Consider the following 20313-nt stretch of genomic DNA (forward strand, 5'->3'; position numbering starts at 1 on the left):
TTAACCATAGACATGCCATTCATCCAGTCAACAAATATTTGTTGAGCAACTACTATATATAATGCATTGTTCTAGAATAAAAACAAAACAAAACAAAAACAGAAAATCTAAAATCTCTATAAAACAAAAGATTAGGTAACACCAATCTTGGTATTAGGATGAGGATGCACCTATACAGCCCAAGGGTCAGTAGGCTTTCTGATTGATTGGTCAGGTTTGAACTGATTGTTAAACATGTGTACTATCTTGGATATTAAAGCAAACCCATTAGTTCCTTATAAAAGTCAACCAAGTACTTAATATAAAAGCAAATTAAATTGCTTAAATTAAATTCTATGAACCATTTCATTATGAGTATATCACACGTAGTAAAAGCATGGTAGTGAAGGGTAGCAGAATATACAATTCCAAAATATGCTACTTTGACATAAAGATTATTTTGGCTAAAGTCCCTTGAAAAACAGCAAGTGTCAGAGGAGTGTTCTGACTTCTCCCTTTCTTTTTAAATGAGGCCAACATTGAGACCAAATCTCCTGTATGACTCCCTCTTTAACTTCACCTTGTATTCCATAGTAACCAGGTAAAGTGTTTTCTTTCATTCCCCTTAGCTTGGTGATCAGCATGAAGACCCTGGAGCATCTGACCCGTCCGGCCTGTCCTTTGTGTAGTATGTCAGGAACTGCATGCAGGCTAACTATAGAATAGTTATATTCTTGGCTGACAAGAATAGCCAAGAAATAATTTTTGTTATTGAGATTTGCAGAACTGCAAGGCATGTCTTGATTAAGCAATTATGATCAGATATGCCGCACTTGGCCACAAACTCCACCTATGAAAAGGGACCCACCAGTGTGTGATCACACAATTCTGTATAAACCACACTAAATCAGACTTCCAGCAAGATAGATTTAGGATGAGTCCTTCATCTTCTTGGTCAGTCAGATTTTTGAATAAAGTTAATCTTCCTTGTAACAGGTCATCCCTCAACTTAATTGGCCTGTCCTGTACCCAATAACAAAAACAGGCTATAAAAGTCCCAAGTGAAGATGTTCACCAGAGATGAGGAATTGAGGCCAAGAGAGTTCTAAACAAACAGACCACGTTAAAATAACTCTGACATTTTTTTTTTTTTGGTCTCCTCATATTTTAGTTACTTTTCTGTAGTTGCCCCTTCTCTTTTGTCAACCCAGAATATATAAGCATTTAGGTTTTGCCATATTTGGGGGTTTTTATTTTCCTATAGATGCACCCATGTATGTGCAAAAAACTTTATTATTTTCTTTTGTTAATATATCAATTTAATTCTCAAATCTAGCCAGAAACCCAAAGAAGGTAAAATATTGCTTCATCATGACATATTCAGTAACAAAAATCAAAGAAATAGTCTAGTGCTCATCAGCCAGCTTAAGAAATAGAAAATTACCATTATTTCATTCTCCCTCCCCCTCCCCCTCCCCTTCCCTCTCCCGTCTTTGGTATTAGGGATTGAATCCAGGGTTTCTTAATCACTGAGCTACATCCCCAGCCCTTTGAAACATCTTATTTAGAGACAGGGCCTCACTGAGTTACTTAAGGTCTTACTAAGTTCCTGAGGCTGGCTTTGAATTCGAAATCCTTCTGCCATAGCCCCTAAACTGTCAGGATTACAGGTGTGCACCACAGATCCTGGCCAACTACCAGTACTTCTGATGTCTCTTATATGTCCCTCCATGAAAATATACCCTTCTGTCCTTTTAAAAGCCAATCACTACCCTGAATGTGTGATAATATCTCCATTACTTTTCTTTATATTTTAATCATATGCATGCATCCCCGAAGAATTTATTATTTAGATTTGTCTTTATTTGAAACTTTATATGAATGGAACTTAACCTCTGCATTTTTCTTCAATTTGTCTTCTGTACTCAAAATTATTTTTTTGAGGTTTATTCATGTTAATACATATAGGTGTAATACACTAATTTTCACCATTGTACAGCATTGCATTGTATATTGTATTACAATTCATTTATTCCACTTTCAGTGGACAATAGTGATATTCCTAGTATTTGTTACTGCTATGAACAATGCTGCCCTGAACATTATTATACATGTTTCCTGGTGGATATGTGCAAAGATCTCTTGAGGGCATATTTCTTGGAACAGAGTGACAAGGGTTATGGGCATGTTCAACTGTTCCCCAAGATACTTGTACCTGCTCTGAGGAATTCTACTATTCTGTGTCCTTTCCTTCACTCATTTCTGTCAAACTTTAATTTTTTTCACTATTTAGTGGTTGTAAAGTAGTACATCATTGAGATTGAAATGTTCACTGATAGAAACAAGAGGAAGAAAAATTTGATCTTTATTGGCTATCCATGTTACCCAAAAGATATGACAAATTTAAAAATTAATCATTTGTATTTGTCTATTGATACATAGGATTTTATACCATACAGACACTGGTCCTTTTTATGGTCCAGTTATGTGAATCACAACTGCATTTTCTCAGTTTATGGGTTTGTTTTTTTTTTAACATTTCTTATATTTTTTTAAATGAATAATTATTAATTGTAAATTAAATTTCTTAATATTTTATTTATAATTTACATGATTTTGGTTAGTTGGAAAAATCCCTAAGGAGATAGAGGTCAGCTACTTATGTTTTCTTCTAAAAATTTAATGTTTTGTCTTTCCTATTTAATATATCAGAAATCTACTTTTTGAGTAAGGTATAAAATAAGGATCTGTTTTTAATTTTTTCTTTATACATAAGTAGTTCCATTATATATAAAATAGTATAACTTCTATAAATTTATTAAGTAATCTGTCCTTTCCTGATAATTCTGAACCTAGTTGTGCCTTATTTCAAGTTTTCATGTATAACAGGTTATTTTCTTGTATTCTGTTTCATTGTTCTTTTTATTGATATCTGCACCAATCACACAGTTTTAAAAGTTACTGAATATTTTTCTGGTAAAAAAAAAATTCTCTCTACTTCATCTTTAAGATTGACTTAATTCTTTAGTCTTTCATATAAATTTTTAAATCTAGGTTTTTAAAATTGGTTTGTTTAAATCTATAATTGTAATGAATATGTAGCTTAATTTGAGAAAACACATTTTATAATATCACTTATTCTGACACATAAACATAACATATATGTCCATTTATTTAATGTTCTTTAATGTCTTTGGATCCATTTTTATTATTCTCTGTATAGAAGGGCTTACATATCCTTTTATATAAGTATCATATATTTTCAGTTGCTTTTGTAAATAGTACAATTCTTTTAAAAAAATATAAACTTTCCTGCTGCTGGTATGCAGAAATGCAATTAGCTGTTGTATATTAACCTCATACTTTACTACTTTGATTAACTCCTATAATTATTCCTATAATTTTCATATAGCTTTGTATTGCCTACATAGCTGGTAATTCAGCCATTGATATCAGTTTTTCTCTTTCTTTCCTATTCTTATACCATTTTTCTCCTTGCCAAATTATTTTAAGACCTCCAACGCAATGTTGAATACTAAAAATGATACTCAATATGCTTGTACTGTTCCTGACTTAGAGACTACTTTTGGCATTTTGTTCCTGAATATGTATCATCTTTTTTGTTTTTTATTTCATCATGTTTGTACCATCTTTTCATATAGAGTAAAGAATTTATTTATTTGGGTTGGCCTATGCCTTGTATTTTTCCCCTGTGGTTTTGGTATTAAATTATACTAATAAAATGGAAGCAGATTATTTATTGTTTTATATTAGACTATTTTAAGAAATTTATATAAAATTTCAACGATCTTTTCCTTGAATTGGTAGAACTGCCCTATAAAACTGTCTAAGCCTCTCACGTCCGACTTGTGAGAAAAAATTTGACTACCAGTTTAGTTTCTTTAATGGCTGTAGACAATTTAGATTTCCCATATATTCTTTGTTTTCACTAATTAATTTATTTTAATTAGGTATATGTCCCATATATTCTTGACTCTATTATTTTATTTTTAAAAAATATTTATTTTTTAGTTGTAGTTGGACACAATACCTTTGTTTTATTTATTTATTTATTTTTCTGTGGTGCTGAAGATCAAACCCAGGGCATTGCACACACTAGGCAAGCACTATACCACTGAGCCACAACCCCAGCCCCCGAGTCTATTATTTTAGTGACTTGATTATTTACATATTTATAAAGTTTTTGGCATACCATTTTTCATAATGTCCTGGATTAATTTCTGCAACATCTGTAGTCAAGAACTCTTTTTATCCTCCCACCTCAGGCTATTTCTTTATACCTTTTTTCTTTTTAAGTTTTCTTCTCAGTAGGTCAATTTTCTTAGTCTTTCCAAAGAAGTATATTTTACTTTAGCTTAGTCTAAATGTTTATTTTATATTTAACTAATTTTTACATCTATTAATTCTGTCCATCCAATTTCTTTGTATCTAACCTGAATTTCTTTTTCTAATTTCTTTTTTGATGCAAGTGATTAAGGCTAGCATATTATTTTCTCTTGTCCCCCAAATCCTGTTCTCTACTTTGCTTTGTAATCCTGAGACTGATACTCCTCACACATTTTAAAATGTTTTTATTTTAAAATGACACATAATAATTGTCCATATTTACTGAGTAAAGTTAGATGTTTAATACATGTTCACACCGTATAATGATCAAATCAAAAAAGCGTACTTATCAACCTCAAGTATTTATCATCTCTTTGTGGTGAGAACATAGGAACTCTTCTAGATATTTTTTTTAAGAGAGAGAGAGAATTTTTTAATATTTATTTTTTAGTTTTCGGTGGACACAACATCTTTATTTTATTTTTACGTGGTCTCTGAGGATTGAACCCTGTTGAGGGCCACAGACAAGTCAAGATTGAGCCTGGCACTTTGCCAGGAGGAGTGGTTTGAGAAGTAATGCCAGCGAGCCATTAAGATGATGGAGATTCCTTAATGACTGACTGCTGTATCTAGATGCTGTTAATTAAGTTAAGCTGTGTGTAATTATTAAGATGATGAGGATTCCTTAATGACTAATTGATGTATCTAGATGATGTTAATTGAAACAAGCTGAGTATAATGAGTTAGGTATAAATACCTCTGCTGTCCTACAATAAAGTGGCTCTTGCTGTTTCAATCTTCACAAGTTGCTTGTCACCCCCCAGTTATTTTGCCAGCCAGACTGCGGCAGAACCCAGGGCCCCTCTCATACCAAGCGAGTGCGCTACTGCTTGAGCCACATCCCCAGCCCTCTTCTAGGTATTTTGAAGTTACGATATAATATTGTTAACTATACCCTATTATGCAATAGAAAGCCAGAACTTATTCCTCCTAGCCAACTAATTCTGTTCCCATTGGCTGATCTCTCCCCACACCCATTACAACCTCATGTTTTCTTTTCATTTGGTTTCTTGTTAGTTTCTCTGAATTGCTGCTAATCGGAGACACAAAGACTTCAGAATGAAGAAAACTGCTCCTGGTTTTGCTTCCCATTTCTGTTTATGTGTTGTTCAAATCTCTCTCATCCTCTGTGTTTTCCACAATTTTTAAAATCAGTTTCTGAAATCAGCCTGATATAATCTCTCATTTTCTGGTGTGCATTTATTTTATTCTCATAATTTTGCCAAATTTTGCTCTCTATATTTTGAAGCTATGTATGTTATTGGCTATGGACAAGTTTAGAATGATGACGTCTTCTTTGTGAATTGAAAATTTTATATACCTGTGGCTGTGTTTGTTTTAAATGTTGCATTTGACTTAAAATCTATTTCATTTGATATCACTTTAGCTATCCCAACTTTCTTTAGTTGGTATTTTCCTAGTGAATGTTTTCCTACCTTTTTAAATGTCTTATTTTTTCATGTGTGCTACTACATAGTATATAGTTAATTTTTAAATAATTTAAAGATCTTTATCTTTTAACTGGAGCCCTAGACTATTTATATTGATTGTGATTATTATATATTTGTGTTAATTTATTTGTCTTATTTTGGAATATTGTTCAACTTCTGTTTCTCTTTTTCTTGCCTTCTCTTAGACTGAAGAATTTGTTTTCCTCATCAAATATTTTCTACTTTTAGTTTGGAAGTTTTGGTCTATTTCTGTTCTTTTTGAGAGTTACTGTAGATATTTAAGTATCTAAGTTTTAATCCATATAGTTACCATTTTCCTGAACAAGTCTAGGCTCCTAAATGTTAGTTTTTGTCAAGGCTCTGGAACTATATTTTATCAGAGTTTTCAATCCATGCTTGTTGTATGAATTTGTGGGTCAGATCCTCATAAAAGTAGACTTGTAGTTAGGAATACTTAGGGGACATTTTCCATGCACCCACAGCTACTGCACATGTGTTAGTTAACATCTTGTTTCAGGCAGGCTGTGTCCCTGTGTGTGTACATCCCTATAGTTCACTGAAAGAAGGTTCCTTTCAGAGACCCTGGATTTGGGGGAGTAAGGGGACTCTCATCTAAACTCCCCACCCAACTTGGGCCCTGGCTGTGCCTCTCACAATATGCAATGGTGTGTATGGCTATCGTTTTCACAGTTTTAAGCTTCTAAAACTATCATTGAATTTTGCCTATTCACTAAAAGAAAAAACCAATTCAAACATTTTATCTAGTTTTGGGAGAAGTATTTGGAGGACTTTTGAAACATCTGCCTCAGAGCCTCATCTCATTTATGACTCACACTAAATCTCTAAAGTTAGTAAGTAGGAGAAAATAGAGGAAGAAGTACAGAGGACACAGAATGAGTACCCAAGGCCATCCAGCCCATCAAATAAGCTCTGAGCCTCTTTCGGGTGCTCTGTTTGTCCATCCCATTCTCAGGCCTGATGCTGGCTTGCCTAGGTCTGGATCTCAAGAAGAACCAGCAGCGAAAGAAACCAATGAAAACCTGGGGCATTGTGGACAGATATGGCTACTGCTGCCTACACAGATGCTGCTTTACCAACGGTCAATATGACATAGAAGTTATTTCCCCGTCGAGGTCTGGCTCAATTAAGTGGAGTTGGTAATCCTGGAAGGTCTGTTTCAGTTGTTTTTCAAAATAACACACCCACCAATTATTAACGCATGATCTCTGTGTGAATTTGTGACAAGCTGGCCAGAGTTTTGTTTATGTTTGATAAGTACAAATGTCTAATATAATAACACAACAACATACTAAGGTTTGGATGTACTTTAGGTCATGACATAAGAGGTCTAATATTTTCCTTTGAAGGAAATTCAAAGAGAAAGAAAGTAACTAGGAACAAGTCAAAAATGGTTTAATAATCCTAATAGCTATTTCTCCTCATATTTGCATGTATTATAAGTTCTAATAAAGGACAGTAAGAGATTTGCCATTTTTATATTATTCTCTTTTGCTCTTTTTGCAAATGAATATTTTGAATGAATTTTTAAACTCAATTCATCGGATTGATACAGTTTAAGAATATTTTGTTAACTGGATTTTTACCTTTTTTAATAATGTAGTATGAGTTATACATGCAGACTGGATTAGGAAAATCTCCAGAATCAAAGTCCCTTGTACTTTTGCCTTATATTTTTTGAGTTGTGAGGAAAAATATTTGTATATTTAAAAGATATAGTGACTTTATATATATCTGAAGTTTTTCCAAAATAGAATAAATAAGACAAGTACATATATGGAAAGAGCTGTGACTAGGATTATGTCTCAGGGGAAAAAAAATGGGAAGTCAGAATGTCTGCCCATTTCCCTCCAGGACAGACACCTTCACAAGAGATTTAATGAGCTTGTGCTATAGCCTTCTGATGACTTCCCTTGTCAGGTGTGTTCCCTGATTTCTTACACTTGTGATCTCTGCATTCTTCAAGACTAGAATAAAACTTCAGCATTCCTCGCTGGGGCACACACATCATGGAACTGATTTAAGCTTGGAGAATTGAAAAGATGTATAGCAAATACTGATCTTTCCAATATTCTCTCTTTGGTAAGAGTCAAAGGAAACAATTTAAGGCAACAGCATTTGTGTTGTGTTTATTTTAGGGAAGTTAGCAGGTTTTATTTGTTTTTCCACTTTTTTATTGGTGCATCAGAGTTGGGCATAATGGTGGGATTTGTTGTTACATATTTGTACATGTACACAATAGAACAACACACTTTGGACAATATAATTTCCCTTTTCACTTCCTTTCTCCCTCCCCCTGGTCCCTTTTCTCTACTCTACTGATCCCCCTTTCATTCATGAGACATCCCTAACCTTCCTTTTTGTTTCTTTCATATATGAGAGAAAACAGGACACTTGACTTTTTGAATTTGAACTTATTTTGCATAACACAATGTTCTCAAGTTGCACTGATTTTCATGAAAATGGCATAATTTCATTCTCCTTTATGGTTGAATAAAACTCCATTGTGTGTGTGTGTGTGTGTGTGTGTGTGTGTGTGTGTGTGTATGTATGTGTGTGTGTGTTTTAACCATTCATCCATTGACAGACATGTACGCTAGTTTCATAGTTTGGCTATTGTGAATTATGCTATTATAAACATAGCTGTGCACATATCACTATAGTATGATTACTTTAATTCTTTAGGATAAATACCAAGGAGTGTTATAGCTGGGTCATATGGTGGTTCCATTCCTAGTCTTTTGAGGAAACTCCATACTGACATGTTGATTTCTATAGTGGTTGTACCAATTTACAATCTCACCAGCATTATAAGGTGTTTCTTTTTCTCTACATCCTCTCCAGCATTTATTATTTTTTTGTATTCTTGATGGCTGCTATTTAGACTGGAGTGAATATGTAGTTTTGATTTGCATGTCCCTGATGGCAGGGATGTTGGACATTTTTTCATGTATTTGTTGGTTACTTGTATTTCTTCCTTTGAGAAGAACTGTTAGGTTCACTTCCTCATTTATTAATCAGGTTATTGTCTTGTTTCTTTTTTTTTTTTGTTTTTTTGTTTTTGTTTTTTTCCTTTGGAAGTGTTGTATATAATTTTTTGTTTCTTTTTATATTCTGTCAAAATAGTAGTTAGAAAAATTTCTCTTCCACTCTGGAGTTTCTCTTTTCATGTTCTTAATTGTTTCTTTGCTCTTCAGGAGATTTTATATTGATGAAACCCAATTATTCACTCTTGGCATTATTTCCTGAATTTTAGTGATTCTGAGAATGTTGTTGCCTATGACTATATGTTGAATTGTTGACCCTATGTTTTCTTCTAGGAGTTGCCAAGTTTCTGGTCTAATTCCTAGGTCTTTGATCAATTTTGAGTTGACACTTTTGCAGGGTAAGAGATAAAGGTCTAGTTTAATTCTTCTACATATAGATAACCAGTTTCTTCAGCACCACTCTTATAAAAGTTGTCTCTTCTCCAATGTATGGTTTTGGCAGCTTTGTCAAGGATCAGATAACTCTATCTGTGGAGGTTTGTCTCTGAGACTTCTATTTCATTCCATTGATTTTATGCCAATACCATGCAGTTTTTGTGACTATAGCTCTGTAGTGAAATTTAAAGTCAGTTATTTTGATGCCTCCAGAATTGATTTTTGTTTTGGCTTAAAATTGCTTTGGTTACTCTGGGTCTCATTCTTCCAAATCAATTTTAAGACTTTCTTCCAGTTCTGTGAAGAATGCATTGGTGTTCTGATGGTAATTGCATTGAATCTGTGTATTGCTTTTGTTAGTATGGCAATTTAAACAATAGTATTTCTGCCTATCCATGATCATGGGCAATCTTTACATCTACTTGTATCTTCTTTAAATTCTTTCTGCAGTGTTCTATATATAGTTTTCATTGTAGAGGTCTTTCACCTTCTTGGTTAGATTTATTCCAAGGCTTTTTTCTTTTTAAAGGTTATTTTGGATGGAATTATTTTCCTAATTTCTTAGTCAGCAGATTTATTGTTGGTATATAAGAAAGCTATTGGTTTATGTATGTTGATTTTGTAACCTCCTAATTTGCCAAATTTGTTTATCAGCTCCAGCAGTCTCCTAGCAGAACTTTTTTAGATCTTCTAAGTATAGGATCATATCTGAAAACTGATAGTTTTGACTTCCTCCATTTCTATTTTCATTTCTTTTATTTCCTTCTCTTGCCTAATTCCTCTGGCTAGTCTTTCTAATGATATATTGAACAGAAGTGGTGAGAGTACATATCCTTGTCTTATTCCTGATTTTAGAGGAAATTCTTTTAGATTTTCTCTATTCACTCCGGTTGACTTTGTGTTTGTCATATGTAGCCTTTATGATGTTGAGGTATGTTTCTTCTATCCCTAGTTTCTTTAGTATTTTTATCATGAATGAGTAATGAATTTTGTCATAGGCCTTCTTAGAATCTGTTGAGATGACTAACGATTTTTGTCCTCAATTCTATTTATATTATAAACTACATTTGTTGATTTGCATATGCTAAACCATCCTCGTATCCCCGAGATAAAACTAACTTGGTTGTGACGTACAATGTTCTTAATATGTTTCTGAATATGATTTGCTCATTTTATTAAGTATTTTTGCATCTAAATTGGAAATTGGTCTGTAGTTTTCTTTCCTTTATGTGTCCTTATCTGATTTTGGTCTGTGTTTGATACTGTATTCATAGAATGAATGTGTATGTGTTCCATTCCTTTCTATTTCATGGTATAAATTGAGGAGCTTTGGCAATAGTTCTTCTTTAAAGGTCTGTTAGAATTCAGCTGAGAATTCATCTGGTCCTGGACTTTTCTTTGTTGAAAGGCTTTTTATTACTGCTTCTATGTCATTGCTAGTTATTGGTCTGTTAGTTTCCTTTGTCCTCTTAATTTTGGCAGGTCAGATGTGTCTAGAAATGTGTCAATTTCTTCTAAATTTTCCAATATATTGGAGTACACTTTTTCAAAATAGTCCCTAGTAACCCTCTAGATTTCTATTATGTCTGTGGTGAATTGTTCATTTTAATTTCTAATTTTATTAATTTGGGTCTTCTCTCTTTTGCTTTTGGTTACTTTGGCTAAGGGTTCATCAATTTTGTTTTATCTCTTCAAAGAATCAACTCTTCATCTCATTGATCCTTTGTATTTTCTTTATTCTCAATTTAATTGATTTTAGTTCTGATTTTATTTTCTTCCTTCTACTGGTTTCAGAATAGGTTTTGTTCTTTTTTTTTTTTTTTAAGGGCCTTAAGATGCACCATTAAGTTGTTTGTTTGGAATATTTCTGGTTTTTTCATGTAAGTACCCCCAGCTATAAACTTTCCTTTAAAACTGCCTTTATAGAGTCCTAGAGGTTCTGGTATGCTGTATCACGATTCTCATTCAATTCTAAAAATTTCTAAGTTTCTCCTCTGATTTCTTGTATTTCCCATTCATTATTCAAAAACGTATTGTTCAGTATTCATGTGTTTTGATAGTTTTTGGTATTGATTTCTAATTTCTTTCATTATGATCTAATGAAATGCAAGGAATTATATCAACTTTTTTGTATTTGCTGAGAGTTGCTTTGTGTTCTAAAATATGGTCTATTTTGGAGATGGTTCCATGAGCTACAGAGAAGAAAGTAACTTTGGCAGTTGTGGGAAGAAATATTCTATAGATATCTGTTGAGTCTATTTGATTAATAACATTTTTAGATCCAAAGAGTCTTTACTGAGTTTATGTCTGAATGATCCATCGATTGGTGAGAGAGTTTTGTTAAAACCACCCAGTATTACTGCACTGTGGTCTATATTAGTGCAGTAGTATCTTTTTTGAGTAGTACCTTTTTTTTATGAAATTAGGTACAACAAAATTTAGGGCATGAATATTTACTATCATTGTATTTTCTTGTTGGATTGTTCCCTTTACCAGTGTGAAGTAACTTTCTTTTTCTCTTCTGATTAATTTTGGTTTAATGTCTGCCTTTTCAGATATGAAGCTAGCTATTCCTGCTTGATTTGGACCTCCATTTTCATGGTATATAAACTTCTATACTTTTACTTTCAGCCTGTGACTATTTGTAAGGTGGATCTCTAACAAACAACACATAGGACTTGAGATTAACTCTTTTCTCTCTAGTTTGCTCACTAAGTTGTTAGAGTAGACCAAACCTGAAGCTGGTTGAAATAACCCTTAGATTCCCTTTTTACCAGTAGAAGTTAGGATAAAATAAGAATTAGTGACTATTGCAGTTTTGCTAGTTAGCAGATTTAAAAAATTCAAAATGGGATACATTTCTGGATGTATGTGTGCGCGCACCCCCCCCCCCCACACACACACACCCCTACAAATGCACAAAGAGCATCACAGCCTGGCTATATTTTCATTATAGATATTAAAATTCACAAAAATGATTTGGGGAAAAGGAAACAGGGGAAGGAACTCTCAGATCTTTCAGACCTACAGATCTTTCTTGAACCATGTTGCCAATTAATTATGAAGGAGTTTATTTTGTATTTTTAAAATAGAATGTTTGAAGACAAGGAAGGAAATCTTAGTTTATACCTACAGGAAAATAATGCTTTAAAGACATACAAACTACCAGAGGAGGTAGATCATTGCTTCTTGAAGGAAAGCTGAACAGATTCATGCAACACACTAACCCTAGGCAAAAACTTCCTACCATAATCACATTATAAAAAACTATCAAACATTTTAGCATATCAAAAACCACTGCTTCCTGAAATAAGCACAAATAAAATCCATCATATTTCTTTTTTAAAAATTTTTATCCTTGATTTTGTTAGGATTAGATATCGTAAAGCACACATATGGTGCTTGAATTTAATTTCAGTACTGCCCTTTCCCAAGCCTTAGGATTCTTCTCTAACATCATATTTCTTAAATGCACAGATTTCCAAACACTTCAACTAACTCACAATAGCCTGCCAACAACTTATGCTATTAGTAAAATTCCAGTGGCTTTAAACTCAGATTTTTTCTAGGATATTTTATCAGAGGCTCAGCATAAAAAAAAATATATTAAATATATTTATTTAAATAGTTACCTATTTGAAATATATGTGCATATATAGTTCTTAAAATATTTAACAGTTTTAAAAAGTAAAAATGGCTACTTGGAGGCTAAGGCAGGACTATTGCAAGTTTGAGGCCAACCAGGGCAACTTAGCAAGACCCTGTCTGAAAAAAAAAAATTTATTTTTTAAAAGAGTTGGGGTTGAAGCTCTGTGGTTTAGCACTTGCCTAGCATACACGAGGCCCTGGGTTCAATCTCTATTACTGAAAAAAAAATGTTTTGTTTATTATTCCATATATTTAAACCTTTGTATCTCATGTTTTTTTGTTTATTATGAGTCCCTAGATTCACATGCAATACATTTAAAAGCTGTAATCTGTGGGCTTGACTTTACGTGCTTCAAGAATTTACATTTTCATTCTATTAAAACTTGCATATTGGTATTAACAAATGACTTTAGGAGAAACCTATCAATTCTTTGATCTCTGTAGTTTCTAGAACTTTGTGCCTCCCTGACTATTTTAAAAAGATCCAAATGGCTTATGGAAAAGAAAGTCAACAATGATTTTGTCGAATGCCTGAAATAGAGGTGTTTACTTTTTCCCCAAACTCCTTAAAGTAAACCTTTACATTTTCACAGGGCTTCTCAGAGTATTTAGAGAGAAAGAGAGTCAGGGGTGACGGATATAACAATGTTTCTAATTCACTCACTTGCACAGTAAAAACTTCTGTGTGTGGTGTTGAGATAGAGATTCAGGATAAAGAGAGATATGTACTGAATCTCAAAGGAAACACCCATGAGCCATTTAGATGCAGAAAGCACCATTGTGAATCTTGGGTAACATATCCTTGGCCCAGGTCCTTGTAAAATGAGGGAAAAGCTCAAATGCAGGAAAAGTTGGCCCAAAATTGTGTGGCTCCACCCTGGCTCCACCTCCAGTCTGGCCCATAACTACAGTCTCTCTATTTGGACCTCCAACACAAGGATGGGCTTCTCACTCTCAAGATAGCCCATATTCTCCTTCGAAGGTATATCTAACTTCCTAAATAAACCTCTATCTATACCTGTGCCTGGTGCATGCTGAGATTCTTTTCCATCAAGTATGCCAAGAACCCCCGCTTGTTGTGAACTAAATTTCCCCTCCCCTCTGGGAACTCTTAAGGCCCTTTTCAGGGACATCTCCTCTCCCCTGGGAGTATCATCTTTAATCTAAAGATCAAGAAAGGAGAACTCATTTCCCTGAAGTGATAGGAAGACCAATTCCTATCAAGAGCAATGGAGAAAATGGGGAAGGATTTATTAATTTCCAACTGACTAGCTTAAGACTTTTGTTAATTTTTAAAGCAAACCAACTGCTTTGGAGAGTCCATTACTCATGTGAGTGTCAGAACCCTGACAGTAGATTGCAAAGAATGCAGATTTACTTAATTTGTAGTCACAGAGTAAACAAGAATAGATACCAAGCATGATCCTTCTGCTGCAAATTATATTAAAAAGAAATAATTTGACTATAAAGAAAAGTTGTCCTTCAATCCATCTCAGGTTATAGGAAGAATGAAAAAAATTTATTCAGATGAGCAATAGATGTAACTATACATTTTTGGAGGGAGGGGGTGCTGGGGATTGAAGCCAGTCAAGCACTCTACTAACTGAGCTATAACCTCAGTAATAGATGTAATCAATAGATGTAAAAAAATATACATCATAAGGAGGGGAAAGGGCCCAGTTGCTATTGAAACACTGCCAATCATGAAACTTGTAGAGAATACCCTCTCTGCTTACCCTGGACAAATAGAAAATCATGCCAATACGTTTCACCTAATTTTACCTATTTATTTTCAGGGGAAACAAGGAATTCTAGAAATAATTATCTACACAGTACTTAAAAGACTAAAAAAATCTGGAAAAGAGCTCAATAGGGAGAAGGAAAAGAAAAAAATTCACGGAGAAGTATCTGATGGTATTTGCTATCACTAAAATAGATATATAATTATGACACTTAAGCAATGGAACACACCCTGAAATAGCACATTGTCGGAGGGATAATGCATTAAGTGGATGATAGGGGAGGCCTGATTTTAGACACAATGAAATTTTGCCTGAAATTTCAACTCAGCCACTGAGCTTATGTTTTATTTTTAAAGTGCCGAGGCCTGGGAGACCCTAGTCAAAATAGCAGGTCCAATTCACTTTGGTCACATCCCCTCCATGGTCCATAACTGAATCTTGGTTGAGAAACACAGTTCACAATTGATCACATGTCAGAATCTCCCCACAATCCCAGAATTCTTCAGAGTCACTCCCTGGCCTCCTTGCACTGTGGAAGTCACTAGGAGACTAGCCTAGGACTGGCTCCTGGCCTCAAGCTTGAGCCACTGGATGGGGCAGGTGGCTACCTCAAGATCATATTCTCTCTAGAGGGGATGCTTCAGTATTTAGTCTTGGTTCATCACCTCCAAATTAGTTGTCTAGTTTCTATATTTTTCTCAGGCTGATCTGGGTCCAGTGCTAATTTCACCTTTTCCACAAAGCTATCTCTCCACAGGGCTGATCTCGAAAGCATCTGCATCTCCAGAACATATTTGCGCCCTACAATCTCTTCTAATTTTTCACATCACAGAGACCCACACCCATACTTTAGTTTGAGACCCACTGAAGACAGGTCTTTTTTTTTTTTCTTAAACCTCCTATAGTCTTACTATCTAGTAAATCTTTTAAACATAAAACTACTTAATAAATGTTAGTAAATACTCAAGGATTTTAGTTTACAAAATGGACATCTCAAAAAGAAATGTAGATTTCATTTCAAATATACCACAAATGCTAGCTTTTTTTGTGAGATCCTATGTTGACTTTTTGTATTATAAAAAGAATTATCTTCTAATGGTTTCCTTTGGAAGTTTATATTTTTGTACAGAGGGTTTCAAGGCAAATTCACACCAGATCTGGAACTCTCTTCAAGACACTCAGATGCTACAGTAACAATTCATGCTGTAGCAAAAATTTTGACAAAGAACACATTTTCCTGCAGGTATAATAGACTGTTCATTTTCTGTTTAGAAACAGTAATCAATATTCACCAACCTATATGCCTATCTAAATCATTCAGTTGAGTCTATATTTAATTATAGATAATAATTCAATAATTTTGAGGTTTTCTTTAATCAAATTTCTTAGTTTATAATGACCCAAATATCTTTGGTCATTAATCTTTCTAAAGGCTAAATTAGAGCAGTTTATCAATTAAGATACAATCAACACTTTAGACCAGATAATTCTTTGTTTAAGGAAGGGGACTGACCTGTACATTGTAGAATGTTCAGGATTCTACAATGGCCTCTACACATGACGTGCTAGTAGTGCCCCCTCTGGGTTGGGATAACCCAAAACATCTCTAGACATTCCACAAATGTCCGTGGGAGAAAATCTATTTCCTTGTAATACCTGTACAAGCAGCAATAGCTTAATTTATGAGCTCATTAAAAATGCAAATGTTTGAGCCCATCCTGACCTAAAAAAATTAGAATCTCTGGAATGGTTCCCAGGAAACCTGTTATTTAGGTGATTTTTATCTTCAGGTGATTTTGATGTACATTAAAGTTTGAGATACACAGAGTCCCAGGTCTGGTGAAGTAGAAAGAATATATTTTCAAAATCCCAAAGTTCAGGTCACACAATAAATCAGTTAAATTACAGCCACTGGGGAAATTAGTTGTCTAGTTTGAAGTTTGAGTACTCACCACCTATTGGCATCACCTGGGGATCTTTCGAAAACATTTTTGACTGGGGCCAACTTTCCATCAATTAAGTCAGAATCCTAAATGTAGGATTCAAGCATCATATTTTTGATTCTAATGTGTATTTAAGAACAAAAACCGTTTTTCTAAGATGGCATAAATATTGAGGCAGAATGGTGAAGTGGTTAGGTATGTAAACAGTGGATTCAAACTGCCTGGGTTTAAATCCATTATTAACTATTTACTTTTTGATCTTGAGCAAGTTTCTTTAACCATGATAAACCTCCATGACTTCATCTGTCAAATGGGGAGTAATACAATCATATACATTTACACAGGTGTTATGAGGATTAAATGAAACAATATGTAGAAAGCACTTGACAAGAAAAACCCTTCCACATAATAAGCACTCAGCAAAACAGTAAGTTTTTTCAAAGCAAAAGTTTATGAAATTAAACACTAGGAAATAAATTTCCTCAAAATATTTGCACTAGCATGCACTACCATTTTATCATTATTCACAATAGACAAGATATGGATGCAACCTGTCAACAGATGACTGAAATAAAGAAAATGTGGTATACATACAGTGAAATACTGGGAAGTCTTAAGAAGATTGAAATCCTATCATTTGTGACAACCTGGATGAACCTGGAGGACATTATGCTAAGTGAATGAAGCCAGGCTCAGAAAATCAAATATTGTTTGATCTCATGTATGTGGAATCTACTAAATTCGATCTCACAGAAACAGAATAAAAAAGTGATTACTAGAGGCTCAGGTGGCAGAGGGGTGGGGAAATAGTAGACTGGAGAAAGAAGTTACAGTGATCTGTTGCACTGCATGGTGATCACAGTTAATAAATAATGTACATTTCAAAATTGCTAAAATGGATTTTTAACATTCTAAATTCAAGAAAATGATAAATTGGCAGGGAAATGAATAAGTTATTTAGCTTTGACTCTTTGTATAATGTGTGCATAGATCAAAACATCATGTAGCCCATAAAGAAGGTTTTTCAATGATAAATATTTATAGGCAAATCTTGAATTCTTATTCCAAGCAAGACAAATCTTTTGGTACCCAGAGCTATGTTTCTAGTAAATGAAGCTTGTCTTCAAATTCGTACAGTTGTTGGTTTGAACTAAGCTATTTCACATTGCCAGTCACTCAGGTGTCCTTGTACAGAATGCGTGAGTTGAAAACATCTTTGCATTGCTGGGTTCTTATTGGATTAACTGAAGTGTGCAGAGAATTTGAGTGGTTGCTCCTCCTCGAATCTCTCTGAGGCCACAGAGCCTGCTCCACCCTATGTACCAGGTTGACCGACCTAAAATGCACACCTCTGGTTCCCTCTGTCTTACCTTCAGGAGTTTCCTTACCTTGCCTTTTTGGAGCCTTTCCCATTTTTGTGCAATTTTGGACACAGAGGATTAAGTCTGAAATTTTGGCAGAGAATCATGACATACACAAAAATGTCTCTCCATGGTAAATATAGCTCAGCAGGGAAAAGAACTAGCATGTCGGTAAAGATGTTTCTATAGAAATAGATGCTTTCTGCTTGTTTACAAAACCTATTTATCCAAATAGCAAACTGAAAATCAGAATTGATTTATGACGTTTCCATGAGAATAAATATGTTGATGTATTTGTATAAATCCTAAAAAAAAAAAAAAACTCAAGGTTTTAAAGACGAGTTATGATAAGGAGTCAAAAAGAATCTGAGGCACTCTGAGGTCCTGTTTTGGCTTATTTTCAAGGGATTCTCTTGGAGAATGGTGAGTCCATGCATTAGCAAGGCAGGTAGAGCCTAATTATAACTCCTGATCCAGCAGGTACTTGTTATGTGTCCTTGGAGATTTAACCTCTTTGAGCCTTAGCTGCTTTGCCATTTGCTAACAGTTGTTGTGGATATTAAATGAGATAAGTAGAGGTCACTCACATGTCACTGTCCCTCATTCTCCAGCTTCTGTTGGCAAGAAATCTCTGTTTTTTCGGGGGTTTTATTTTTTTTTTTTGACATGAAAAAACAACAGCAGGTTGAAGAAACTATCATATTTCAAATTCTGGAGACCATTTTCCACATTTAATTGAAGCAGGGGAGAGGATGGAGAAGAGATCTTGGTGATTTGAAAGAATCACCAAAAGATATAAAATAATAACCCATATTGAGAAATGCTCTTTTCTGGAAAGATCTTGGATTATTTTGACCTTATAGTTGTAAAAAAAACAAAATAAATTTTGATTTGCCACCACCCTTCAAATTCTGAAAATTCCACTTCCCTCTTTAGGATATGAGAGGATCTAATGTCCCTGGTGGGAATAAATGTTTGTGGACACCTCTTGGCTTCAGAAGAGCTCTGGGTTGGAATGACCATTGGAGTCATTTTCATGGTGTCATGGCACTTTCATAAATGTATTTTCTTGTTAGCTGAATGTTTAAGCAATGAATGGCCAGGTTTTTGTGTTTCTCTTTAGGATCTACTTGGTGGGCTTGATGCTTGATAGGATGCCTTACATATTTAGGATTGAAGATGTCACTTTTAAGAAGCCGTTCAAAACTTAAGCCTACACTAAGGACACGTAATTCGCAGGAAAGCAAAAGTTACCTTGGCTACATACCCTAAAGCTACAGTTTCCAACAAGTACATGGTCTTCAGGAATGCAGAATCAGCAGCACCTGGGGATTTTTTTAGAAATTCATGTTCTCAGGGCTCAGACTCACAAAGTAGAACCTCCAGGAGTGAGGCCCAGTCATCTGTGTTTTCATAAGCTCTCAAGATCATTCTGATATCTGTAAAATTGAGCATCACCACTTTAGTGCTTCTCAAACCTCAGTGTTCATTAGAATCTCCTGGGCAGCTTATATTAAAAAAAGAAAAACAAAAACTAAATCAGCAGATGATCTCATGTCACTTCTCCAGATTTTGATTCAGGTGGTTTGGGATCAGGAAATTTACCTTTTAAAAGGAATGTTATTATGTTGTATGCAGGTATAGGTATATAACAATGGATTGCACTATTATGTATAATTATAATGCACTAATAAAAGGAAAAAATGAATAAATAAACAGTTCATGTAATCCTCTAAGTAAATAAATAAATTGATCAAGGTGATTCTACTGGTTGGGGTTTGGCCACCACTTTACAAATTATCAGGTTCTAGAAGCTCACATTGTGGTAGAAGGAGAGAAAAAGGAAGGGAGGAGGAATAAAAGGTAAGAAAGGAGAAAAAGGAAGATGAAAGGAAAAAGAGAAGAGGATGAAATATCTGAATTACATTTAAAAAAGAGGAAGAGAGACCCAACTAGCTGACCTGAGCAGGGGCTTGGGCTCAGGGTAGGCCCAAGTCTACCTCCACCCACCAGAAGACACCCACTGGAACTCAGACCTGGCCCAGATCCAACTCAACCACCTGCATGAGAGCCAGGGCCCAGAGTAAGCTTGGGTCCACCCCTCCCCCTCACCTGGGATCCCAAGTCTAACTCACTTCCATCTTGAGACGCTGCAGCCGTCCCCATAGCTTTGCCCATGCAGTAGCCTCTACCTTGGGACAATAGACAATAGACAGGGCCTAGAAGCAGCTGCATCCCAAAGCCAGTGTAACGCCCACCCTTTCAGCCCCATCTCAGAAAGACATTGCATCCATCTTGGGGCATCTCCACTGCTATTGCCCCCATAACCTACAGTTGCAGTA

The sequence above is a fragment of the Callospermophilus lateralis genome, chromosome 1 (genome assembly GCF_048772815.1).
Source record: "Callospermophilus lateralis isolate mCalLat2 chromosome 1, mCalLat2.hap1, whole genome shotgun sequence".
Taxonomy (NCBI): domain Eukaryota; kingdom Metazoa; phylum Chordata; class Mammalia; order Rodentia; family Sciuridae; genus Callospermophilus; species Callospermophilus lateralis.